Genomic DNA, 27,187 nt, shown 5'->3' with positions numbered 1-27,187 from the left:
GTGATATCTTCACAGCAATAGAAAAGTAACTAAGATAGTCATCAAGGAATGGATTGTTTACTATTCTCATTGGCATGATAAAATTCTTTACAAAAGCAACTTCAGGGATTCCATGTTTTGGCTCACAGTTTGCCGCAACAGTGCCCCATGGTAGGGAAGGCCTGGTGGTGGGAACATGAGGGAGGGATGCACATCAAATCTGCAGTCAAGATGTAGGGAGAAATGAGTGTTGGTGTTCTGCTCACTTTCTCCATTTTGATTGAGTCTGGGACCCCAGACCATGGTTTAGTGCCCTCTACATTTAGGGTAGATTTTTCTCTGCTCGGTTAAACCTTCTTGGAAATACCCTTATAGACAAAAGCCAAAGTATGTTTCCATGGTGATTAAATCTTGTCTTGTTGACACTGAAGATTAACCACCAAAGGGTAAATTAGATCTCAAAAGGGGAAGGTAGAACAGTGGAGTTTGTCTTTGAGAGCAGGACAGAGGAAGAAGAAAGAGGAAACAAGAAACAACTGAGTGGGGATGTTCCAGATAGCTCAGGGTTGTGGATGTGGATTCTGAGGGCCATTGCTTTAGGGATGGAGGGAGAGAGGGGGATAGTAAGATTCATTATCAAAGATGTGAATGAGTAAAATCATTTTTCTTCTTGGAAGATTAGGAGTGGAAGATGAGAAGTGCTATCCAATTTAGGAAGATGTTTTATTACATCTCGTTCCTCCTGTTTTTCCCTTGTTCGTCTTAGTCGGCTTTATTTCCCTCTTTCCTAGTCTATTATTAAAGCCTTTTAGGTAAGGTCTCTGAATGCACTTTTATCACCATTTCTTTCCTTTATTGCTCCATGGGGCCTCGTGGTAGTGAGAGGCCCAACTCCCATTCTGAGAATAATGCTCTTAAATGAATCCTGTCAGGTTCACAGTTCCCCCAAATTCTGTCCATGGACCATTCAAGTAGCCTTCTGAGGAACACTTGTGAGGATGAGGTGAGGGTGTTACAGAGTGGGAAGCGGAATTAGGCCCTACCTTCCACAGGTCACCATCTCCCAAAAGTCTTTTAAAATTTGAATCTCTCAAGGGTTAAACTATTGAATTTGCCAGAGCCTTAATGATTTAATCCTCTCTAGAAACATGCTCATAGATTGAATCATCTTCTGGGCTAGTCAAGTTGACAATTAAAATTAGCCATCATACTTTGCTTACAGTGCATCTGTCAGTCTTTCTTTCTTCCTTTAATTTTTAAAGGTTTGTCTTGGCTCACAGTTTCAGTGTTTTTTTTTTTTTGTTTTTTTTTTTGTTTTTTGGTTTTTCAAGACAGGGTTTCTCTATGTAGTTTTGGTGTCTGTCCTGGATCTCTCTCTGTAGACTAGGCTGGCCTCAAACTCACAGAGATCCACCTGGCTCTGCCTCCCGGGTGCTGGGATTAAAGGCGTGCACCACTGCTGCCCGGTTTCATTGAGGTTTTTTAAAAGTAAATTTATGTATTCATTATTTGTGTTATGTGGCATGTGTAGAGAGTGAAGGATGAGCTTGTGGGGTTGGTTTTCTTCTTCTACCTTTCTGTGGGCTCCAGGGATCAGTCTCAGGTGTCAGGCTTGCTTGGTGAGTGCTTTTTACTCTGTGGGCTAGCTTTCTAGCCCCATGTTAGTGTTTCAATTCTAAGTCTTAGTAGTTTTTCAAATGGAGGTAGTTAGGAGCTGGGTTGTGGCCTGGAGCCTATTGTGATAACACTTACTCTAAAGGTTACGATGTGGACTCAGTTAACATAGATGTTCTTGACCTTGCAGTAAGATTATGTCCCGATACACCTAGCATAATTGAAAATGTCCTGAGTGCATTTAATGCTCTAACTTCCTGGACATCATAACCCAGCTTTACCTATTTTAAGTGTGCTCAGAACACTGGCACTAGCAAGATTGTGTCTTGGTTATTCTTCCTGTTGCTGTGGTAAAATACCCTGACGAAAGCAACTTGAAGGGTATTTATTTTGGCTCACTCACTATTCCAGGTTGTAGTCCATCACAGCAGGAAGTTGCCGGAGGCAGGAGCTTGAGGTCGAGGTCACATTGTATCCATCCATCACATTGTATCTGTTCAGAAGCAAAGAGGGATGAATGCTTGTATCCAGTTCACTTCACCCTTTTTATACAGTCTAAGATCTCAACCTAGGGAATGATGCCACTCACAGTGGATATGTCTTCTTTCTTCAGCCTAATCAAGATAAATCCCATACAAGCATGCGCAGAGACCTTTCTCAAAAGTGTTTCTGGATCTCATCAAGTTAACATTGAGATCAATCTTCACATAATCTAAGACAGAGTCTATGTTGTTGAAATAAAGTGTTAACTGTCATGTAATTTATTTAATACTACCTGAAAGTGAAAACTAAAGTAGGTATATGAGTATGCCCTGTACCATTGGGGGTTGAAAAGTTGAGTCATCACCAGTATTTTTGACTGTACTTGTAAAATGCCTAAGTTAGTTGCTGGCAAACATTAAGTTCTTATTAAATGGTAGCTTCCATTATTTTATTTTTTTAGAATTTTTTTATTTTATAATTTAATTTTATATATCAACCACAGATTCCCTTGTACTCCCCCTCCTGCCCCCCATTATTTTTTTAAAAGCACAAGACATAGTAAGTTATTAGGTTATATGTTAAATTAATTGTTACTTCATCCTGGCTCATAGCATCAGATTACTGTTGTATTTGGTATTATGTATCTGTGAGTTATGGATTGTTATTTTAGAATTTTCCATTTGCCCTAGCTTTGCTTTATCTATTTTATCATGTTATTTTTGTATCTTTAATGCCTCCACTAATGACTAAGTTGTTAAAGGTGTCAAAATCTAATTCACATGCATTATTATAAATTATATGAGCTATTGAATTGATATCTTACTTTTTTCTTTTTTTTAAATATAAAACACTTTAAGATGCTTCAACTGCAAATTGAACATGTTATGGGCCCTACATTCAAACGGCTCATAACCTCAGAGAAAATAGATGAGTCCAGCTTCAACCTTCTCCCACCTTACAGAGGGTTCTTGGGTAGAGGAGAGAGGAATGAGGAGATATTAGGTAGAAAGATAGAGATGATAAGAAAGGCAGAGACACAAGATAGCTTCAAGAGGGCCCTGGGTCAATACCCAGCCACCCAGTCATTTATTCAGAAGGGCATTTTATAATGTGCCAAGGGAAGAGACAAAAGACCTCTCCCTTGCAAGATCAAAGCACAAAGTACCAACAAGTGTAGACTCTTCCAAACACCTGGTAAACACGCCCATGGCCAAATCATCTCCTTATGCAGCCCTGCTGGGGAAAGCAAGCCCAGATTATCTGACCCTGAGTAAGGTCCTACTAGGTAGCCTCTGTGGGCCACCACAGGATAGACACGTGTACATACGTATGGAGTATCGGAGATGTTGGGAGTGGAGGCTGTTGACCAGTGTGGACAAGCATAAGCTTTGTTAAGATGACCACACCAAGCAAAATCATGAAGGAGGTGAAGAGCTTGGGCATGAAGATGGAGGATGTACACTACAGCGAGAGTAATCAGCTGGTACAAAGGCCTAGACGCTCACAAGGAAGGCTGTGGGGCCGTAGCAGATCGAAGAGGGGTTGGTGGTGGTAGGAAATGGAGGCTCAGCAGCTAACGGCTGCATCATGATTGCTTCTGTGTGGGGCCTTGAAGAAGTGTTCCGGAGAGGTGACTGTAGTGGGTAGCTATTCCAGCTTTGACCTTGAAGCACTGTCCCCAGTGAGGCAGCAGGTAACTGCTACACCTGCCTGTGACCTGCCCTTGGGGCGTGGTCCCTCTTTGGACCCTTAAGACCGGAGATGTGTATGTTCTGGCTCCCTCTTGGCTCCTTGTGATCCTGGATGGTGGATTGCAGACCAAGTCAGAGTTCTCCAGAGAACCACATTGGACTGCACCTCACCTCTCCCGGATCCTGTAACCAATCCCTTTATTGATTATAAGTCGCTCCAAAATAAACCTCTTTTAACTACCAGATAAAGTACGTGGAATTGCCTCATTAATTACCACGTCATTTGGTGCCCAACGTGGGGCACGAACCCATGACCCTGAGATTGAGAATCTCATGCTCTACCGACTGAGCTAGCTGGGCAGTTGTAGTGCGTATAAGCCGCTGTGTGTTTACTTGTCTGAGTGGTTGCAGAATGGGCGAGAGAGACACAGGCCAACTTCTGACTACCGGTGACATTGAGGGGGAAGTTACAGAAGGAGAAGGGTCTGTGAGGCCAAGGAGCCAACAGCTTGCAAAGACAACAGGAGTGAAGTGAGCAGTTGGCTCTGGCTGTGTGGCCTGGGACTTGGCCTCCTACACTGGGGCTCACGGAACAGTGGACCCTAGACATTACCCAAGAAACTGTTGGGTTGTGGGCCTCCTGGAGCACAATGGGCATTTTAACTGGCAGGCACTTTGTGAATAGTTTAGAAAAGCACCAGCTAAGGCACTCTGCTTTCAAGTCCCCAGGGCTCTTCCGTGTGCCCCAGAGGCTGATGGGAAGGCCAGATTGCCTGCAGAAATAAGCCCCACCCTCCCCCTATCCTCACCCAGAACAGGTTGTTGCTTTTCTTTCCTTTCTTTCTTTGAGGCACTGGATATGAAATATACAGGCAATCTTCTGCCAAGAAGATTGGAAACCAAGGGGTGAGTTGAGGGAAACGTTAGGAGATGGCTGGAAAAACAGTTTGGGCTCCAATTTGAAGAGCTGAGAAATTGATTTTAGACAAAGTCACAGTACCGACAGGGTCACTTGATAATTTTCGTGAATCTCCGGTGGCTCTCACCCGCCAGTGTGCATTTTGCACTGAAATAATTTTTCCCATTTCTTCTCCATGGACTTCACGTCGTGTCTCTTTGTTCTCCCACAGTGGCTATCCTTCACTAGAAATGACTGGACATAAAACACTGCTATGTGTTAGTCTTTCCACTGCCCAGTCTGATCTGCAAATAAGCCTGCAAATATGCCAGGAGCTGCCTACTTTGGTAGGTACCAGTCACATATTGCTGCCTGGATTTCAGTTAATAAACCTTCTAATTCAATTTCTTGGTAGCCATGTGTGGTTAGTGGCTACTGACTGGACATTGTAGCTGAGGCATATTCCCATCGGCCATTGGGTGATGCTGGTTGTTCTAGAAATTTCCATCTGCTGTTGTGTCTCTCACTGTAATATGTGCTCAGCTTCGCGGCCCTTTTCGCATTCGAGATCGAAAAACCAGGGCTTGAAGCTGTAGCCTATGTCCTCAGTGGCTGCAGTACCCTATCCATTCACTAGCCTTGTTCTGAACTTGCTCCATCCCATCCACCACGAGCCACGTTTTTTTTTTTTTCTAGTGTGATGGTTAATCTCAGTTGTCACCTGATGAGATCTAGAATCACCGGGAGGCAGAGGTCCAGGCACACCTGTGAGGGATTATCTTGGTTAAGTTAGCCTCGGGGTGTGCCTGTGGTGCATTCTCTGGCTCAGGTTCATTGATGTGAGAAGACCTGCTCCGTGTGTGGCTGGGATAGTGGACGGTAGGAATGCAGACCGCGAGCTGAGCGGCAGCGTGCACTCTCTGTCTTGAGCTCTGTGCTCAGTGTCTGACTAGTTATCTTCATGTGAACCCCTGACAGGCACCCCAGTCTCCAGAGGTGGGCGTCCCCCTACGTCTAGAACAAAACTTGGACTCTTTTTGTCTATGCTCTTCCAAGGCTTACTTTTCTCATTGTTGCGACCGAATAAAGTGCCTGACATGAAGCAATTTAAGGGAAGGATTTATGTTGGTTCAGGGTTTGCCAGAGAAGACACAAGAAGACATTGCATGGAGAGTGGCTTGTGGCTGTGGTGGCAGTGAGGCTGCTTGTACACATCACTGGATGAGAGGGAGGAGAAAAGGAGGGGGGCAGGGAGTGGGGGACACACACACACAGACACATACCCAGACCAGAAGTGGGCCTTGGCCATAACCCAGTAGCAGCCCCTGCTGACCTACTTCCTACAGTTGGGACCTACCTCCTGACGGTTCCACCAGCTGAGGAGCCTGTGGGGACATCTTGCATCCAAGCCATATCCCCTCTCGAGGCCTCGCTGGCCTGGCCTCACTTCCCTCCTTGCTGTCACTGGTTCCCTCTGTTGTTTCTCCTGCCCTGTGGTCACATGGGAATAGCCACACTGGTGTCTTCTGGTCCTTAGCTGCACAGAGCAATCACAGCACTTCTGTGTTTATTTCCTCTTGGTCCGTTTACAGTGTCCTTCCCTCAGATTCTCGAATGGCTCCTGTGCAGATGGCCTCTCTCTCTAATGTAAAGTAACCCCTCCAGTATCCCTTTTCTCCTGGACGGACACTGTCTGAAACAGTTGCTTACATGTGTATTATTCTCCCCTCTCAAATAAAGTGGTAATTTGCAGAGCAACTGATGTCTTGTCACGTCTGCTTAGCTATGCTCTCTACACTGAGAAGGTGCTTTTGTAGGGAGTTGGTTCTTGAAAGCTACCGTCGAATGAGTGGTACAGTGGGCCATTCGTGCTCAGCGGGTACCCAGGAGCCCTTGCACTCACTCAGTCCTCATCGCCGCGTGCAGGTTGTTGGGTATGATTGAGCACAGCATTGGAACATTCTGCTCAGTTGGTTGTGCAGTGTCTTGAGAGTGGGGGGAACTTGCTGCACGGTGGTGATAAGAGGTGTGGGAACCATAGGGCTGTACCCCGGGGAGAGCTGTGTTCACAGAGCAGGCAGGAACTTGGCCTGTGCACAGAGCAGACTTGAGAGAGGCAACTTCCTCAAACGCTGATGGACGCACCTGGTGAGTCGTGTGAAGACTGAAGTTGTTTTTAAATATGTGACGTTATTGTGTAGCAGAGTGGCACTGCCGTGTCACCGTGACTTATTCCATGTGGTTTAACTCTCTGGAGGCCTTCAGACATGCCTCTAAAATGCCCAGTCCTCAGAATTGTGGCGTGAGTTAGATCCCATCAGCACAGTGGCGTGGTGGCCGTCCCACTGTCCCAGGTCTCTGTGGGTATTTTCTACAGTGTGCTGTTTCTGCTACTGCTTCCCGGGACTCCTTATTGCCACGCCCACTTGATTCGTCTTGGCTGTGATCTGTCCGTTTATTTCCCTTGGACAGTTATTGAGGGACTCAGGGTGGAAGCGTGACTCACAGAAGACGGTTGTTTTTGTCAGGCGCCTCTGGGTACTCTGGACTTTGAACACGCGAGTGTTCAAAACTCACAACTTGTCATATTTTGGACCTCTTGGTAACATGAATCTGAGCTGCATCCTTTGGGGGAGGAGTGGATTCACCTGACCTGGAGGCTGTCAGTCTTTAACACAGCCGCGTGGAGAAGGGTTTCCTGCTGGACTCCACTCCTTGGTTGGGTGCTAGGCTCTGCCCCGTTTCCATCTGCACTGTCAGGGACAGTCACTAACTCGCTCATCCATACACTTAGACCGTGGCTTTGGCAGGCAGCTCCCCCGCTACCCTGTTGGGTTGTTTGTTGGTTGGCTTGTTTTGCCTTTAGGAAGGTATTTTGAAAACACTGTATTCGGGGTCCCTGCTTGTTTCTAGTAGCAGAGCTGATCGGAACAACTCTCTGAGCAGAATTAAAAAACGAAGCCTTAACTACCTTTCCTTCCTTTCTCCCCTCCATCCTCTCCCCTGCCCTGCTCTCTCCTGCCCTGCTCTCTCCTGCCCTGCTCTCTCCTGCCCTGCTCTCTCCTGCCCTGCTCTCTTCCCCCCTGCTCCCCCCCCCCCCCGCTCTCTCCCCCTGCTCTCTCCCCTTTCTTCCCCCTTTCTCCTGCCCTGCTCTCTCCTGCCCTGCTCTCTTCTGCCCTGCTCTCTCCTGCCCTGCTTTCTCCTCCCCTGCTCTCTCCCCTCCTTTTCCCCTCCCCTGCTCTCTCCCCTCCTTTTCCCCTCCCCTGCTCTCTTCCCCTGCTCCCTCCTCCCCTGCTCTCTCCTGCCCTGCTCTCTTCCCCCCTGCTCTCTCCCCCCTGCTCTCTCCCCCTTTCTCCTCCCCTGCTCTCTCCCCCCTTTTCCCATCCCCTGCTCTCTCCCCCCTGCTCTCTCCTCCCCTGCCCTCCTCTCCCCCTGCTCTCTCTTCCCCTGCTCCCTCCTCCCCTGTTCTCTCCTCCCCTGCTCTCTCCTGCCCTGCTCTCTCCTCCCCTGCTCTCTCCCCCTTTCTCCTGCCCTGCTCTCTCCCCCCTGCTCTCTCCCCCTTTCCCCTGCCCTGCTCTCTCCCCCCTTTTTCCTGCCCTGCTCTCTCCCCCCTGCTCTCTCTCCCTTTCCCCTGCCCTGCTCTCTCCTCCCCTGCTCCCTCCGCCCCTGTTCTCTCCTCCCCCTCTTTCCCCTGCCCTGCCCTTTCCTCCTCTCCTCTCCCTTCCCAAGCCTTCCCAACTCTGGGGATTACAAGCTTGGGCGGCCATTCTGGTGTCTCCTTTGCTTTTGGTTTCTGTGATCAGACGGCTTGGAGAGGAAAGGGTTTATTTCAGCCTACTGTTGCAGTCCATCACTGAGGGAAGTCAGGGCAGGAACCTGGAGGCAGGAACGGAAGCAGAGGCCATGGAGGAGTGCTGCTGACTGGGTTATTCCTCATGGCTTACTCAGTTTACTTTCTTATGTACCCCAAAGCCAGCTGCCCAGGGCTAGCACCACCAACAGTGAGCTGGTCCCACTGCTTACGTCAGTCATTAACAAGAAATCACCTACACACTTGCCTGCGGGTAAACTGAGGAAGGCATTTCTCAATTGAGATTCTGCTTCTCAGATAACTCTAGCTTATGTCAGGGTGACAAACGTCAGACCTGTTTCCTTCATGGCTGCTGGGAACTCAGGTCCTGATGTGTGTGGCAGGCCCCTGACTGACTGGGCCCCAGCCCTTCCCCCAGTGTTCAGTGACCCTTCACCTGTTGAGAGGTCCATCGAGGCCCCTTCTTTTTTTTTTTTTTTTTTTTTTTTTTTGTTTTGTTTTGTTTTGTCTTTTGTTTTTTCGAGACAGGGTTTCTCTGTGTAGCTTTGCGTCTTTCCTGGAACTCACTTGGTAGCTCAGGCTGGCCTCGAACTCACAGAGATCCGCCTGGCTCTGCCTCCCGAGTGCTGGGATTAAAGGCGTGCGCCACCACCGCCCGGTCGAGGCCCCTTCTTAATGTGAACATTGTAGAAGGAATTAATCTTGCTTTCTTTAGGTGTGTGTATATTTTAGTTTACTTCAGTGCACAATACTTTACTTTCCCTCAATGTCAGTTGAAGCCAACTGCCTTGTAAGGTTGTTAAAAGGGGAGTGCCGGAAGTGTGGTCAGTTAAGTCTGTCCGCAAGATTGGACAGGGAGACTAGGCTCTTCAAACTAACCCCAGGATTCCTACTGATTATATCAAGAGAGGAGTTTTTATTCCTTTTCAAAGAATACATTGGGTTTTGGGTGCCTGGGATCACGTACCGTTTGGAAACGACAACATAAGGGAATTGTTCTGTTGGCTCACCGCTTCAGAGGATGCTGCACATAGTCGCTTGGCCCTAAGTGCCTGAGCCGAACATCATGGCAGTTCCAGTGTGTAGTGGAGGGCAGCTGTTCACCTCTAGCACACAGGAAGGAGAGCAGCAGGAAGTAGCTGGGATAATGCATTGACCTACCTTTTCTAGTTAGGCCCCATCTTTAGAAACTGGGAAATCTTCTAAAATAGCCACCAGCTGGAAACCAAGTGTTGAAAACATGATCCATGGGCAAGTTTCGGATTCAAACCACAACAGCCTTTATGCCCCCTTTTCAATAAAAGCGGGAAAATTTCAATGGATTTTCCCCCCCCACACACATAATATATCCTGATTATGGTTTCCCCTCCCTCCACTCTCCCAGTTCCTCCCCAGCTCTCCTATCCTGTTCCACCCCCTTTCTGTCTCTCATTAGAAAACAAACAGGCTTCCAAAGGATAATAATAAAATATAATATGATAAAACAAAAACTAACATCCATGTAGGAACAAATAAACAAAAGGAAAAGAGCCCAAGAGAAGGCCTAAGAAAGAGATATCGACACCGAGATCCACTCATTTACACACTCAGGAATCCCATAAAAACACACAACTGGAAGGCAGAGAATATACACGAAGGACCTGTAGGAGACAGAGCAAGAGAGCCGAGTTCTCACACCAGAGAATATATGTAAAAAAGTAAAGTAAAAATAAAGAGTAACATTTTTTAAAAAGGCCCTGATACGTTATGAGACAGGGAACCCCCAAAGATGCTGTTGCGTTCATTTTCTGTTAGCATCTACTGCTGGGCATGCAGCCTGCCCTTAAGATTGGTTTTTTCCCCAGTGAGACTCTGTTGGAGAAAATGAAATTTTCGTTTGCAAGTGGTTATCAATTGAGATATCTTCTGGCTTAGGGATGGGGCCTGTGTCCACTTCTCTCAGCTCTAGGCTCCCATCCCTTGCAAACTGGTGTAGGTTCTGAGCATGTTGCCTCAGTCTCTCTCTGAGTTCATATGTGCATGGATCCTTCACTTAGGGGTGAAGGCTCTATGTAGACACCAGTCCGACTTTCTCCATGCTCAATGAGTCATAACACATATTCTCAACCAGATTTTTTTAGAATAAGGTCCTTTTATTTACTCCACACAAATTTGTTAGCCATTTATTAAATATTAGATGCTGATCAAGGCCTTGAAAAGAAGAATGGCAAAGTCTTTTCCTGTAAGGAACAAGTCCACATTCTCACTGGGAAGACAGACAAGGGATTGCAAGGTAGGAAATAGGTGGAGTCACAGAATAGTCTCCTTCTTTGTGTATTTGGTGACATGTAACAGTTACTTAAAGGAAAATGGGGGGAGGTAAGATGCTGAGGGGCAGGAGCCTGACCAGCCCTCTCCCCCAGGATCGGGACCCAGAGCAACTTCACTTTCTCTTGGGGTACTGTGGTCTCTAATCTTTGCATACACTTTTTAGTGGTGTGTGTGTGTGTGTGTGTGTGTGTGTGTGTGTGTGTGTGTGTGTGTTCACAGGTACGTGCACGTGCATGAGGCCAGAGGAGGAGCTTGGGAGTCTGCTGCTCTCCACTTTGCTGAGATGAGACAGGGTCTGGTCTCTCTTTGATCATGAAACAGCAAGCATTTCAGCTAGACTGCCTGGGACAGCGGGGACGTGTGGCCAGGCCTGGTTTTATGTGGACGTCGGGGGTGGGGGCTCAGGTTCTCTCACTTTCACAACTAGATTCTTTCTTGCTCAGCCACCTTCCTAGCCAGAGCAAGAGTTTTTCTGAACCTTTCTTCCAAGTGTGTTCATTTTCCTGGTGTTTATGGACTAGAACCCACACAGTGCCTGGTTTACTTGTCCCCACATTTGGGTACATTTCGGTTAGAATCAGCCACTCTGAATCCTAGTTTCAGATTTATGAAGGAGACAAAGCCCTGGTGCACACCCAGAGACAACCCACTGTGGCTTTCGGAGCTGGGTGGCTGTGTACTGCCTGAGTGGGTGTGGCCATTCTCAAGGCTTAGAGTCATCCTGGGTGGGGCACTTCCAGTCACTCCGACACCTAGATGCACAGATGCCCCCGAGCAGCAGAGGGTCATACATACATTGTCCGAGAGAGACTGTGGTATCTGAGTGGGATGTGGAAATTCCTTGGGAATAGGATCAGGATTCACATCATGGGGAAGCTCGGGAAAGCGGGGGTAGAAGCATGGTAATTAGCAAATACAGAAGCAGGAAGCGGAATGGCTTGGGGACCACTGAACCCTTCTTCAGGTACAAATCTGCTTCTTCCACTGAAAAAATTGTTTTCTGTGCATGGTTTGAGGACTTTGCCTGCATGTATGTATGTGCACTGCATGAATGCTGGGTGCCCTGGAAAGTGAGAGAGAGTGTCAGAGTCCCCGGAACTGGAGTTACAGACAATTGTGAGCCCCCATGTGGGGGCTGGGAAAATCGAACCCCAGTGGTCTTCAACAGCAGCAAGTACACTCAACCGCCGAGCCGTCTCCCAGTCCCTCGTCTTCCACTTCTGTAGCTTTAGTGCAATTTTTTCAGGACATACTGCTGTGTAAATGACTTCTCTCTGCATTTGTTTCCATAGGCTTGGTCATTTATAACTTGAATCCTGTCTGGAAATAGCTGAACACTTCTTCTTTCAGGGTTTGGTGTTATTTGTAATTATACAGAGTATCATTTGTAGTAAGCATGCTCGGGGTTGCTTGTTTTGAAGTTGTCCAGTAGCAGTGAACCCTAAGGGGGAGTTCTCTAGGGTGTCACATAGAGGCCCTGGCTGTGGGAAGAGGTGGAAGCTGGCTTGAACATTGCCTCATGCACATCGTAGCCAGACAGGCTCCTTCTCTAACTCTCCTGCTCACAGGTACCCAGGCGGCTTTCTGATGTGCTCAGAGGCGCCCGTCTGCTGCCTGTGCCCCGTTTGCCCTGCCTTTCGTGAGTTGTGTATCTAGCATTCCTCATTTCAGATTCTCAGATGTAGTCATTTTTGTTACTCTGACCAAATATCCAACCAAAGCAACTGAAGGAAGGAGGACTTTACATTTGGCTCACAGTTTTGGGGTACTTGCCATCATGGCAGGGAACCTGAAGCTGAGTAATGTGAGGGTCACATTACGTCTGCCCTCAGGAGGCAGGGTAATGCTGGTACTCAGCTCACTTTCTCCTTTTTATGCAGTGCAGGACCCCAGCCCACGGACAGTACTGTTGAACCAGGTACCCTGCCAACACTTAGGGAGGGGTGGGTCTTCCCACTCCACTTAACCGAGACTTGTCTCTTTGATGAGTCGAGGTCTTGTCAAGCTGACCATATCAACCATCACAGCAGTGTCTGTATCTTTAGGAAGCTCTCAAGAGGTGCTTTTGCTGGAAAGAAGGGAAAAAGTGAGATGTACGGAGTTCTCTTGGCAGATTTGATTCTGTTTTAGAAAAGGCAGGAGGGTTATGCCATCTTCTCTGCCCCATGCCTGTTGTACATTCCAGTTAATGGGTAGAGGATGGGGGAGCAGAGAATGGAGTCTGTGATGCAGGGTCCGCCCTGCCACAGTTCCCCTAGGGTCCGTCACTGATCGGCGCCTCCGAGTGATCGTAGCTGGATGCAAAGTACATCAACAGTGAAGGCAGGAGGAAGCTTGGAAGACTAGATTGTGCACCTTGCTTGGTTGGCTGTGGCTTTCTTCCTGCTCATGTGCCAGACACTCCATCTTGGAATTTGGTTTTAGAGTTTGTTTGTTTTCATTCTGGCGATAGAGTTCTATAGAGTTTAATAAAGATCTCCCTAAATTTGCTTTCTCTCTCTCTCTCTCTCTCTCTCTCTCTCTCTCTCTCTCTCTCTCTCTCTCTCTCTCTGTGTGTGTGTGTGAAGAATTTAAAGCTTTTGGGGAAACACACGTTACATCACAGCAGAAGCAGAAGGATTCGCATTTACAGGTTGTTGTGATCAGTTGTGTGCCTGGCATCCTTCCTAACACACAGTCATAGTTGGCTGGTTAGTTGATGGGTTCCATGGACTGCAGGCTAAATGATCCCTTGCCTAAAAAGTGTGGAGACACACTCTAAACATGAATGGGTAAAAAGTGTGGAGACACACTATGAATGTAAATGGTTTTTTTTTTTAAAGGTTTTCAGCCCTGAGGATGAACCACAGCCATGTGTAACCTAGACAAGTACTCTACCACCAAGTTTCACCTCCAGCCTGAAAACAGATTTCCTTATGGGACCCTTGAATTTCCCTAGAATCCTCCTTTCTGCCTGTTCTGTTCCCTCTGCTTCTCACATTCCCAAGTATAATCAGATCTCTCATGGGTGTGCTCTGACCCTTACATCACCCGTGCCCCAGAATGACCGTCTGTGCTGGTAAGCCACTGCCTTCTTCAAAATCCACCCTTGCAGCCAGCTTCCAAGTGGACATTTGGAACAGAACCCAGTTATAAATTAGGTCCTGCCTGCACTGAGGCCACAAGTCCAAATGCTTTGGCATAGAAAGATCTCTTCAGTAGCGATTATGATAAACCAATGAGGCACTTTTTTCCCCCACATCAAGCCAAAGCAGGAAGAGAGCAATAAACTTAAGTGACGTTTTAAAAAGAAAAAAATAGATTAGAGGAGCTAATGCATCCCTTTGTCTTGCTTTTCTTCTTTAGGCTTAAAAGACGTTAGTGAATATTTGATCTAGTCTGTAGCCAATGGGGGATATTTTTTAATGTGTTATGGGAGTATTGTTTAGTGTTACAAACATACTCTTACGTGTCTTTAAGTGGTGCATTTATATAGTTTGAACAGAATCTAAAGTTTCACCAGATACTGCAATATGGGAAATTCTTGAGAAACTTGAAAGTTCACACAACTATAACTATAGAGAACAGTTACTGTGACTCTCCCACATGCAGCAACCAGTATTCATGTTTTGCTATTTTTTTAAACCATTTTTCAACCATTGAGATTATATGATCTTTGTATTTCCCCATCTTATGTATTTTTCACAATGAAATTTTAACTGTTTTTCTTTTTGAGACAGAACCTCACGCCATCACTCTGGCTAGCCTAGAACTTGCTATATTGACCAGGCTGGCTCACAGAGATCTGCCCACCTCTGTCCTCCACATGTGTGCCACCACACCCTGCAGATTGTCACTTTGGGTGCATAGCTTTCTGCTAAGGAAGTTTTCATAGTCTATCCGTTGGTTCCAGTCTTCACTATTGCAAATCTTGCTGCTGTCTGGGGAACATTTGTTCTTGTTTCCTCTGACTCCCCTAGAACAGTCTCCTAGGGAGTTACTTAGTTGAAGTATGGGAATATTACACATGCTGCCAAATTCTAAAAAGGTTTCTCCAGTTGTAATCAGAGAAAAACGGGGCTAACTTCCTCATCCTGTGTCCTGCTTTGAGTATTTCCAAGTTGAACAGCAAGGCTTCCAGTAAAAAGATATCTTTTGTTTATATATGGCATATCTTTTGCTATACTTTTTTTTTTTTTTAATCTATAATGACCTCTGAAGACCTAGTGTTACCTGCTGTTGCACTGTGTGGGTGGTGCCTGATAGAAGGAAGTTTGGTGGTCAGTGTGAGACATACCCTAGAAGGAGATTTTGTGACCCCGGTCCTCATCTCTTAACCTCTGCTTTTTAGTTCCCTCTCTTCCCCCAAGGAGGGAGTAGGTCTTCTCTACCAGATGCCAGGTAGAGATGGTCCATCATGATTGACCATGCTGCTGTAGGCTCAGAGTAGCAGGCCAGATAACCAAGAGCCAGTAAACCAACCTTCCTTTTGAAGTTGATTATTTTACGAGTTTTGTCAGAGAGATGGAAGGCTGGCTTGTATACTCAACAGAATTGGAGCACATGTATGCTATGTCAGGGCTGGAGGTGTGAGCTCTGCTTCCTGGAAAACCTTCTGGCCTGGAGGCTGACTGTGAAGGGAATCTGTACGTGAGTTCTTTCTGGGCTCTCCTGTAGACTCTCAAGTTCTTTGAAACAGAAAGCACATTTGTTTTGTTGCTGGTTGTTTACACAAAGGCAACATGACTAAATACCTGCTTTCCTAGAAGTCATGAGTCTGGCAGTTGATTGGAGGTGAAGCAGGATGATAGTGGCGAGAACGTGTAACACGAATCTTAAAAAGTCTTATTAATAAAAACAAAACCCGGGAATTGGGGTGAACGCTGAAAGATCAGAGAAACAGAACAAGCCACATCCAACCTCGCCTCGACAATTCCTCAGCTGATACTGTTTCCTCAAACTGGAAGCCTCTGTGTCCTCATCTAAATGGATTTCAGCTGAACTGCTGCTAAAAGCCTAAAAGCTTAACAAGCCAAAAGCTTCTAGTTCCTGGTCCTCACGCCTTATATACCTTTCTGCTTCCTGCCATCACTTCCTGGGATGAAAGGTGTGTGTCACCATGCCTGGCTGTTTCCAGTGTGGCTTTGAACTCACAGAGATCCAGATGGATCTCTGCCTCTGGAATGCTAGGATTAAAGGTGTGCGTGCTACCTTTTTCTGGCCTCTTTATCTGTCTAGTGGCTGTTCTGTTCTCTGGCCCCAGGTGAGTTTATTAGGGTGCAAAATATTTTGGGGGGCACAATATCACCACAAGAAAGCGTCAGCTTGAGGTTGATAACTTCCCAGGCAGATGGTGTCTAGACTCCAGAAGGATGTTAGCACCATTTACAGTTGGCTTATGTCAAATGGCCCCTGTGATGTTTATTGTACTCAGGCCAGAGCATTCAATGGCAGGATTTGTAACTGGTAATCCAGCCTGACCATTCACCTTTACACCTGACCTTTGGATGATTCAGATCAAACTGTTCAGAAAATTGAACGTGACAACCCTTTGGGTCCATGAGTAAAGTGTGCATATTTGTTTTCAGAGGTTGGATGCTGTCGCCCGCTCTGTGGTCCTGTCAGCCTTGGCTGTTTGATTCGGTGTGAACCTGCTGTGGTGGCTACATCATCTGATGCTAACACGTTAGTCACCTGACACCACATCCCTCCTGCAGCTTGACGTAGCCAGATGGAGGAAGGGAAAGCAGCAAGAAAGGTGTGCTTGCACACCCAGGCTCCTCTGCCACTCATGCCTCCACTGTGAGGATGTCATGCTATGACCTGGTGACTGTCATCTCCACTTTAGGGGCTTGAATATAGGCTGTCAATATAGCCCCTGGGAAACAATTGATTTAAATCAGAACTTTAATTGATTCTCTTTTTTATTTTTTTTATTTTTATTTATTTATTTTTTTTTTGTTTTTCGAGACAGGGTTTCTCTGGGTAGCTTTGCGCCTCTCCTGGAACTCACTTGGTAGCCCAGGCTGGCCTCCAACTCACAGAGATCCGCCTGGCTCTGCCTCCTAAGTGCTGGGATTAAAGGTGTGCGCCACCACCGCCCGGCTCTCTTTTTTATTTTTAATGTAATTAGATTTTTTTTCTTTTATGTGTTCAGGTGCTTTGTCTGTGTGTATGTCTATGCACCACTTGTGTGCCTTGTGTCTGTGGAGGTCAGAATAGGGCATATGACCCTCTGGAACTGGAGTTGCAGATGGTTGTGAAACTGCCATATGGGTTCTGGCATTCAAACCTGGGTCCCCTGGAAGAGCAGTCAGTCCTCTTAACTGCTGAACCATCTCTTCAACCCCCTGATTCTTATTTTTTTTTTTAAGTTTAAAATATAAAAGGCCTTTTGTAAATGATGGTAGTATATATTTAACTTGGGTGATTCTAATAAAGAATCATACCTTATTCTGTTATAACTTAAAAATATAAGTGTGGGCACAAAATAGACCATTCTGAACAGGCTCCAGGAAGCAGGGGACTTTCCAGTGTGAATGACTTAGGTACTTTTTCATTAATTTTGAAACAGGATCTTTAAAAATTATAGGTATAAATCTCTTGTGCCCTTTCTATTTTTAAGAAGCAAACAAGAGTGTTTCCTCCTGCAAGAATTTCAAGGATTCTCATAATAGAGGAATATTTTGAATGGATTTCCCTTTAGCTGGAATGACCATATAGTACTTTAAAATAAATATATTACCATTCTTGGATCTTCAAAGGACGATACCCTTGAAGAGCACAATTGGCTGGGCTGTTTATATGGAGAAAAGACCATTGTGGTGGTGTGTTAAAAAGTGTATTAAAAAGCTTTCCTGAGAACTTGGAGGTGCACCACTTGAGAAGAGATATCGATGTGGCTGCTGTGACCCTCCGAGGATGACACCAGCAGACATCCTAACATGGAAGTGGGGGAGCCCGGGAGACCTCAGCCCTAGACAAAGAACCACAGGCTATTTAGGAAAGTTGCGAGTGAGACAAGTAGACTTCCCCAGGGAGAAGCACAGCAATTGGTTATTCCCTCCCAAATGGTCAGCCCTGTGGGGAACATTTACAGTCAAACTGTAACAGAGTCTTACCAAAGTGAACCAAATAGGTGGCAGAGGGGCCACTGATAGTGCCCAGTTCTGTGACATGTAGCCTGAATGTGGGCTGCTGGTGCAGTATAAATGCTGCATTTCTTGCCCTGTTTATTGCCTTTATTTATTGAGTGTGTGCATGGGAGGCACATGTGCCTTCATGCATCCCTGGGGGTCAGAGGACGACTTGCAGGAGGAGCCTCTTTCTACCACGTGCAACTTGGGACGTTCAACTGCAGTCATCAACTGAGCTATCTCACTGACTCATTTCTTACCTTTTTAAGGTAAAATTAGCTACAAGTAGATATTCTGATACCTTCTTCTCACGTGGCAAGTCTCTCTCTGTGGAGGTCAGCCAGCTCCCAAATAATGACACAGAGACTTCTTATTAATTATGGAAACTTGGCTTTTTTTTTTTTTTTTTAAACTCCTTACTCTTTGGGAGGCCTGCCACCCAGTTCCCAAATAATCACACGGAGGCTTATTCTTTCTTACGAGTGCCTGGCCTTAGCTTGTCTTATTTCTAGCCAGCTTTTCTTAAATGATTCCATCTACCTTTTGCCTCTGGGCTTTTACCTTTCTCTATTTCTATATATCTTTTCATTCCTTCTTATTCTGTGTCTGGCTGTCTGACTGTGTGCCCCCCCCCCCAACATCCTCCTCTCCTCCTTTTCTTGCTCCCCTTCTTTTCCTTCCTCCTCTTTATTCTCACTGCCCGCCAGCCCCACCTGTTTCTCTTTCCTGCCTAGCTGTTGGCCGTTCAGCTCTTTATTAGACCAATCAGGTGTTTTAGACAGGTAAAGTAACACAGCTTTATAGAATTAAACAAATGCAGCGTAAAAGAATGTGACACATCTTTGCATCATTAAGCAAATGTTCCAGAGCACAAACAAATCTAACACATCTTTAACTAACATTCTTTAGCACTTGGCCTTAGCTTAGGCTTGTTCTCAACTAGTTCTTACTACTTAAATTAACCCATTTATATTAATCTGTGTTCTGCCAAGTGACGTTACCTATCATCCATTTGTACCTCCTGTTTCCTCTCTGTGTCTGGCTGGCATCCCCACCTTTCTTCTTCCCAGAACTCTCTCTCTCCAGAAGTTCCACCTATACCTCCAGCCTATCTATTGGCCTTTTAGCTTTTTTATTAAACCAAATCACGGTGACATGTCTTTACGCAGTGTAATCAAATATCTCACAACAGTCTCACACCTGACATATGTATATATAGATAGTCTTGCTTGCTTCTCTCCCTAAAACTGTCTTGCTTACTCCTTTCCCTAAAACACCCCTTCGGAGATTTTTACACTCAGTGTGTAAATGAAGAAGAAGTGACTCCACGTTGTGCATCTTTTACCAGGTTCTGGATTTGTTTCAGAAGGCCAGCCTGGTCTACAGAGCGAGATCCAGGAAAGGTGCAAAGCTATACAGAGAAACCCTGTCTCGAAAAATAAAATAAAATAAAACAAAAGTCTTAAAATGTTAGAAGAAGATGGTACTTGGGGATGACTTCACCCATCCCTTTATTTTATACACAAGATCAGACAGAAGTTCTGGAACAGCACTCCACCATGGAAACAGGGCTGGATCCCATTCCTACTCTGAACCATGTGTCTGGGTGCACTGAGTTCATCTATGGGTAGTGTGGCTGCCTGGTTGCTGTCTAGCTGCTAACCAGTGGGCTTCTGCTGGAGTCGGACTTCCTGAGAACTAGTTTCCTCCTCACGATTTCTGGCTCAGTGTCTTCACTTCCAAACATATGGTCTTGACATCATCTACTTGGTTCTCTTTTTGCTTCCTTCTTGTCAGAGACATAACACTTCATCTAGTTAGGACTGGAATGTGAAAGTGTTCTTCTCATAGATAGACCCTCAGTTCCTGAGAAGTAGCCATCGCAGGGGCCAACATGCACTTGTAGAATCCAGAATCAGCCTTAAAAAGAGGTGAGGGTGAAAGCCTTATGTGTATATTCTCCAAAAACACTTTGCATATAAAAATGTATTTTTTTTTTTTAAAAGGCAAGGGGCATCCAGTAAAAATACCAAGGTAGACAGAGAGGGCGGAGGATACATTTTCCCCGTAACAGTAGCACAGCTCTTGAGAGGGAGGCTGACCTTTGAACTGGAAACCTAGCACTCAGTTTCTCAGCTGGAACAAAGCTGTGGGCCTAACAAGCTCTCTGTGTCTAACCAGGGGACTGCTAGTTAAGTTTTATTCCTTGGTTTTGAGGGAAATTTGTTATGAGGGAATTAATCAGCAAAATGAACAGTGCCAGTAGAGTAAGAGGTAGTCCTTTTAAGATTATTGGGTTTGCAGAACTGTTATTGAGTTCTGTGAAAGCAGGGGCACAATGAGACCCTGGGGATCATTGACACACCCGAGCTGTGTGTATATGCTAGTGTGCTCTCTGCTAGTGTGCCCTCTGTTAGTGTGCCCTCTGTTAATGTGACCCTCTGTTAGTGTGCTCTCTGTTAGTGTGCCCTCTGTTAGTGTGCTCTCTGTTAGTGTGCTCTCTGTTAGTGTGCCCTCTGTTAATGTGCCCTCTGTTAGTGTGCTCTCTGTTAGTGTGCCCTCTGCTAGTGTGCTCTCTGTTAGTGTGCCCTCTGTTAGTGTGCTCTCTGTTAGTGTGACCCTCTGTTAGTGTGCCCTGTGCTAGTGTGCCCTCTGTTAGTGTGCCCTCTGCTAGTGTGCCCTCTGTTAGTGTGCCCTCTGTTAGTTAGTGTGCCCTCTGTTAGTGTGCCCTCTGCTAGTGTGCCCTCTGTTAGTGTGCCCTCTGTTAGTGTGCCCTCTGTTAGTGTGCCCTCTGTTAGTGTGCCCTCTGTTAGTGTGCTCTCTGTTAGTGTGCCCTCTGTTAGTGTGCTCTCTGTTAGTGTGCCCTCTGTTAGTGTGCCCTCTGTTAGTGTGCCCTCTGTTAGTTAGTGTGCCCTCTGTTAGTGTGCCCTCTGCTAGTGTGCCCTCTGTTAGTGTGCCCTCTGTTAGTGTGCTCTCTGTTAGTGTGCCCTCTGTTAGTGTGCCCTCTGTTAGTGTGCCCTCTGTTAGTGTGCCCTCTGTTAGTATGCTCTCTGTTAGTGTGCCCTCTGTTAGTGTGCTCTCTGTTAGTGTGCCCTCTGTTAGTGTGCCCTCTGCTAGTGTGCCCTCTGTTAGTGTGCTCTCTGTTAGTGTGCCCTCTGTTAGTGTGCCCTCTGTTAGTGTGCCCTCTGTTAGTGTGCTCTCTGTTAGTGTGCCCTCTGTTAGTGTGCTCTCTGTTAGTGTGCCCTCTGTTAGTGTGCCCTCTGTTAGTGTGCCCTCTGTTAGTTAGTGTGCCCTCTGCTAGTGTGCTCTCTGTTAGTGTGCCCTCTGTTAGTGTGCTCTCTGTTAGTGTGCCCTCTGTTAGTGTGCTCTCTGTTAGTGTGCCCTCTGTTAGTGTGCCCTCTGTTAGTGTGCTCTCTGTTAGTGTGCCCTCTGTTAGTGTGCTCTCTGTTAGTGTGCCCTCTGTTAGTGTGCCCTCTGTTAGTGTGCTCTCTGTTAGTGTGCCCTCTGTTAGTGTGCTCTCTGTTAGTGTGCCCTCTGTTAGTGTGCCCTCTGCTAGTGTGCCCTCTGTTAGTGTGCTCTCTGTTAGTGTGCCCTCTGTTAGTGTGCCCTCTGTTAGTGTGCCCTCTGTTAGTGTGCTCTCTGTTAGTGTGCCCTCTGTTAGTGTGCTCTCTGTTAGTGTGCCCTCTGTTAGTGTGCCCTCTGTTAGTGTGCCCTCTGTTAGTTAGTGTGCCCTCTGCTAGTGTGCTCTCTGTTAGTGTGCCCTCTGTTAGTGTGCTCTCTGTTAGTGTGCCCTCTGTTAGTGTGCCCTCTGTTAGTGTGCTCTCTGTTAGTGTGCTCTCTGTTAGTGTGCTCTCTGTTAGTGTGCTCTCTGTTAGTGTGCCCTCTGTTAGTGTGCCCTCTGTTAGTGTGCTCTCTGTTAGTGTGCCCTCTGTTAGTGTGCCCTCTGTTAATGTGACCCTCTGTTAGTGTGCTCTCTGTTAGTGTGCCCTGTTAGTGTGCTCTCTGTTAGTGTGCCCTCTGTTAGTGTGCCCTCTGTTAGTGTGCCCTCTGTTAGTGTGCCCTCTGTTAGTGTGCCCTCTGTTAGTGTGCCCTCTGCTAGTGTGCCCTCTGTTAGTGTGCTCTCTGTTAGTGTGCCCTCTGTTAGTGTGCTCTCTGTTAGTGTGCCCTCTGTTAGTGTGACCCTCTGTTAGTGTGCTCTCTGTTAGTGTGCCCTCTGTTAGTGTGCCCTCTGTTAATGTGACCTCTGTTAGTGTGCTCTCTGTTAGTGTGCTCTCTGTTAGTGTGCCCTCTGTTAGTGTGCCCTCTGTTAGTGTGCCCTCTGTTAGTGTGCTCTCTGTTAGTGTGCTCTCTGTTAGTGTGCCCTCTGTTAGTGTGCCCTCTGTTAGTGTGCCCTCTGTTAGTTAGTGTGCCCTCTGTTAGTGTGCTCTCTGTTAGTGTGCCCTCTGTTAGTGTGCCCTCTGTTAGTGTGCCCTCTGTTAGTGTCCCCTCTGTTAGTGTGCTCTCTGTTAGTGTGCCCTCTGTTAGTGTGCCCTCTGTTAATGTGACCTCTGTTAGTGTGCTCTCTGTTAGTGTGCTCTCTGTTAGTGTGCCCTGTGCTAGTGTGCCCTCTGTTAGTGTGCCCTCTGTTAGTGTGCTCTCTGTTAGTGTGCTCTCTGTTAGTGTGCTCTCTGTTAGTTAGTGTGCCCTCTGTTAGTGTGCCCTCTGTTAGTGTGCTCTCTGTTAGTGTGCTCTCTGTTAGTGTGCCCTCTGTTAGTGTGACCCTCTGTTAGTGTGCTCTCTGTTAGTGTGCCCTCTGTTAGTGTGCCCTCTGTTAATGTGACCTCTGTTAGTGTGCTCTCTGTTAGTGTGCTCTCTGTTAGTGTGCCCTCTGTTAGTGTGCCCTCTGTTAGTGTGCCCTCTGTTAGTTAGTGTGCCCTCTGTTAGTGTGCTCTCTGTTAGTGTGCCCTCTGTTAGTGTGCCCTCTGTTAGTGTGCCCTCTGTTAGTGTCCCCTCTGTTAGTGTGCTCTCTGTTAGTGTGCCCTCTGTTAGTGTGCCCTCTGTTAGTGTGTTCTCTGTTAGTGTGCTCTCTGTTAGTGTGCCCTCTGTTAGTGTGCCCTCTGTTAGTGTGCTCTCTGTTAGTGTGCTCTCTGTTAGTGTGCTCTCTGTTAGTGTGCTCTCTGTTAGTGTGCCCTGTGCTAGTGTGCCCTCTGTTAGTGTGCCCTCTGTTAGTGTGCCCTCTGTTAGTGTGCTCTCTGTTAGTGTGCTCTCTGTTAGTGTGCTCTCTGTTAGTTAGTGTGCCCTCTGTTAGTGTGCCCTCTGTTAGTGTGCTCTCTGTTAGTGTGCTCTCTGTTAGTGTGCCCTCTGTTAGTGTGCCCTCTGTTAGTGTGCCCTCTGTTAGTGTGCTCTCTGTTAGTGTGCTGTCTGTTAGTGTGCCCTCTGTTAGTGTGCCCTCTGTTAGTGTGCTCTCTGTTAGTGTGCCCTCTGTTAGTGTGCTCTCTGCTAGTGTGCCCTCTGCTAGTGTGCCCTCTGTTAGTGTGCCCTCTGCTAGTGTGACCCTCTGTTAGTGTGCCCTCTGCTAGTGTGACCCTCTGTTAGTGTGCTCTGTACCATTTGGCTCTTTGTTATGGCACTATGCTGGTGTGACTCTCTGCTAGTGTGAATTTCTTCTAGTGTGGCTTTCTACACAGAACATGCATGAATAAGTGATTCCTTCAAACACCACCGTCTTCTGACTTAGTCACAAAGTAGCGTGATTGTTAAGGGCTTGAGGAACATGGCCTCCGAACTGCTGCTGGTAGAAGCCGCCTGTGCTGTGTAATGTGGGTAGGGAGTGCTAAAGACTTCCGTGTCTTTTCTAGGGGGCACAGCCTGGGTTGTGGACAAGGAGGAGGGCCTGCTCTACCTTTCCAGGGGAAGGTCCTGGGCATTTCTTCTTTCACATTCATTTATTTATTCCTCGATGGTTTTTAACACGTATAATGTATTGGGTCATTTTCACTTCCATGGTCCTCATCCATCTCCACTGACCCCCTTCTTCCCCACAAGTCCCTCTTCTTACTCTCTTGACTTTTGTTGATTTGTTTGTTTTTCTTCTCTTGTGACCCACGGAGTCTAATTAGGGTTGCTTGCATGAACATGAATGAGGGATTATTTACTAGAGCACGGGCAGTTTAACAGTGGCTATACCACTGAAGAAAATGACTGCCCCTCCCCCAGCCACCCTCAGCTGGCCCATCTTGGGAGGTAACCACAGCTGTCATGGGTTCGTGGGTGCAGTGGTCACGGGACCTGCACATTTCTGAGAAAGCACCCGACAAAACCTTCAGTGGGAGCCCCCAGATTCAAAGCTATAGGCCAGACAAGATAACGTGTGGAGAGAGGAAAGATGAAGTACTCAGTGTTTGAAGACTCTCCATATAGCTTGCAGAGTGTTTATTAAGAATATTCTATGCTGCTCTCATCTCAGACAGTCGACTGTGGCTTTCAGACAACTTTCCATTGTCCGAGGCGCTGACAGTTTCTGAAGTGTGGCCCAGACTGCCAGTGCCAAGGAACAGAGAGTCTCAGCTGTATTCAAAGATGCTTTGAGCAGCCCTTTAATCTAGAAATACATTTTCCACAAACCTTACTGTTGAGACTTTTTTTTTCAGTTTGTTTGTTTGTTTGTTTGCTTGCTTTGAGATAGTGTCCCTATAGCCCAAGCTGACCTTGAGTCTTCTTGATCTTCTTGCCTCAACTTCCAGAAGAAGTTGAGATGCCAGGGTTACCATGGGAGTTCTGAAGTATGGTCTTGAGGGTCATTGACTAAAACCTTCCCAGGCCAGCACTGTGCTGAGAACAGGCTTCCCCCCTTTATAAGGAACTTACATTTGGAAGCACAAAATGATGATCACAGTAGCAGCAGACAGCAGTGATAGTGGAAGGACCCCCGGGAAGGGCATGCGTGAGGAATGAAGGCACTATTTGGAAGTAGGAATCTTTTCTGTGGTACAAAAGAAAGAGTAAAAAAATATATGGACTTAGATTTTTATAGAAAGTAGTGAAATTGGGGCCGGGGGGGGGCAGAAATGTTAATAAGAACTTCTGAAGGAAAATGAACTCTCTTTTTATAAGACCTGTGAGCGTAGTTGTAGGGCAAAAGCCTGGGCTTGGCCACTGCCCCAGTACAGAGAGACTAGAATCTTCAGTGTGGCCGCGCTGGAAGCACCGATAAAGGGGTCTGGCCATCACAGCTCTGTCTTCAGGTTTAAATAAAGAGTTGTGGCACGGGGCTAGTGGTATGCATGACTGTGCATCTGTAGCCAAGGTATGGGCAGGCTGACCATGGTTTCTGCCCTGGTTCTGCAAGTTTTGCTGTGTCATTATCATCCTTAGGGGACCCGTTTGGTTCCTAGCAGATTACTCCTACGGCAGCACCTGTCCTCACCCTAACTGTCCTCCATGTGACCTGTTTGTTCATCCTGGATTCAGAGTGACTGTAAACTCAGGATGGTGACTTACCTTTGTGCCTGTGGGTCCAAGGGAGCAATTGGTGCTTTTTAGTGAAGGTAGTTTTTAAGGACTGTTCTGTGAAAAACTGAGAACAGGAGGAAGGAAGGAAGAAAGGGAGGGAGGGAGGGAAGGAGGGAAGGAAGGAAGGAGGGAGGGAGGGAGGAAGAGATGAATTGGGGCTTTGCCGTGTATGACAGGGAAAGAAGAGCTATGGCCTGTGGACAAGCACCCTAGATTTTTAAGCCCTAAGATTCTAGAGGCTCAGAAGGCAGGATGACCGTGACCACGTTGTCCAGACCAAAGGGAAACAGCCCATCTGCGCTCTGAACCATCCTGCCTCTTGTCAGAGCAGAGTGGAAAGTCATGCCCATGCACTCAGTTCTGTAGAGAGAGCCCACCACGTGTTAGCCCTCTTTGGGGTTCCAGTTTATAAAACAGGGGTGCTGTGCCTCTTCTGCCTTCCTCGGGGTTCTCCGTGGGGGACCGCAGAGAAACCAATGCTTCAGTCCTTCCTGGAGCCCTGAGCAAGGCGGCCAGGGAGATTGTTGCTCAGTGCCCCAGAGCCCCGTCATAATACCTTGTGCTCTCGTATTTGACCTATTTATTGTTTTTCCCTTATTTAGAGGAGATGCAAATTGTTGATTTCAAAAGTTAAAGCGCCAGCACCACCTACAACAACAGCAACAAAGAGCTGGCTGTGGAGCCAGACTGTTAGAAATTCTAGCCCTGCCATCTGCCTTGGACAAGTTGCTAATTGCTAATCATCCCAAGCTCAGTTTTTCTGCTCCCTGAAATGGGTGTTTTGTCCTGTGTTGTCCTAGCACAGAATGAGGCAAGGTTCCGCCAGAGTCAGCAGGGTTAATGGGTGTGGCTGTTAGGCTTCTTTTCTTATTGTGTCCTTTGTAGGGAAACTCTTGGAAGGAGAAACTTCAATTTTGAGAAAGAGATAGCAAGAGGGGGTGGGGGAAGGGAAGTCATTCCCACTGGGAACCCTGATTTCAATGGCACTCATGCCCCGTTGACTGATGGGAAGCAGGCCAGCGAAGTACCCAACACTTCAGATTTAGGAACCAATGGACCCACTCAGGTCCTGATCCCAGCTCTTCCTGTGTGACCTTGGACAATCCAGTCACCCTCTCTGTCTCAGTTTCCTGTTATGAGGGTAAAATTAGCACATAACTCACTGGGTTGTTTCCCCCACTTAACCCAGGTAAGTTTTGAGTTTAGAGATGGTAAGACGCGCAGAACCCTTAGAACAGTGGCTGGCACACACCCACTTTTTTGTTACTATACTACTGCTGCTGTAATGCTAATAAGGTCCAGATGGATGCAAGTTTAAAGAAATGCCTCCCTAGAGTAAAGGCTTCTGGGAGAAGCAGTTGCAGGGTATCCTTATTCTTTCTGTGGGACTCCAGCTTTGAAAACAGTGAGCACATTCTGGCCTTGTCTGGGGATGTTTCTCATGGTGGCCGTGTTCTTAGACACTGGTCTTCTACGCACAACGATGCTCAGGCCTCGGCAGCTGGGGAAGTTGTGGGGTGTTGCTGCACCTGTGGGCAGGCTGCTGTAGTCAAGCTGTTAGGTTCCTGCTCATATATCTGCTCTTCAAGGTAATGCCTTCATGTGTTGTTTACATTTCCAAGAGGAAGCTACGTACTCCTTGTCTGTCCTACACACCAAGATACATGCATGCTGTCCATCTTTGGTGCTATTACAGCATGTCAGGGCAATGTAGTTTTCATAGAAAATTACTTTTAGATATGAAGGGCCTCTTATCATTAAACTCAGTACTCCCAAAGTGTGTAAAAAGGTGATT

The 27,187-nt window shown here is 46.8% G+C and overlaps 1 protein-coding gene and 1 non-coding gene across 3 annotated transcripts in view; one reads left to right on the top strand and one right to left on the bottom strand.

The window, feature by feature from the left end:
• Pip4k2a (phosphatidylinositol-5-phosphate 4-kinase type 2 alpha) overlaps window positions 1-27,187 on the top strand; it is a 178,287-nt gene that overhangs the window by 6,957 nt on the left and 144,143 nt on the right. The window lies entirely within an intron of this gene.
• Trnae-cuc (transfer RNA glutamic acid (anticodon CUC)) lies at window positions 4,055-4,127 on the bottom strand. The gene has a single exon. It is a non-coding gene; the product is annotated as a tRNA-Glu (tRNA).

The sequence above is a fragment of the Peromyscus eremicus genome, chromosome 5, assembly GCF_949786415.1.
Source record: "Peromyscus eremicus chromosome 5, PerEre_H2_v1, whole genome shotgun sequence".
Taxonomy (NCBI): Eukaryota; Metazoa; Chordata; class Mammalia; order Rodentia; family Cricetidae; genus Peromyscus; species Peromyscus eremicus.
The sequence above is the reverse complement of the archived record's forward strand: the minus strand, read 5'-3'. Positions and strand labels throughout refer to the sequence as shown.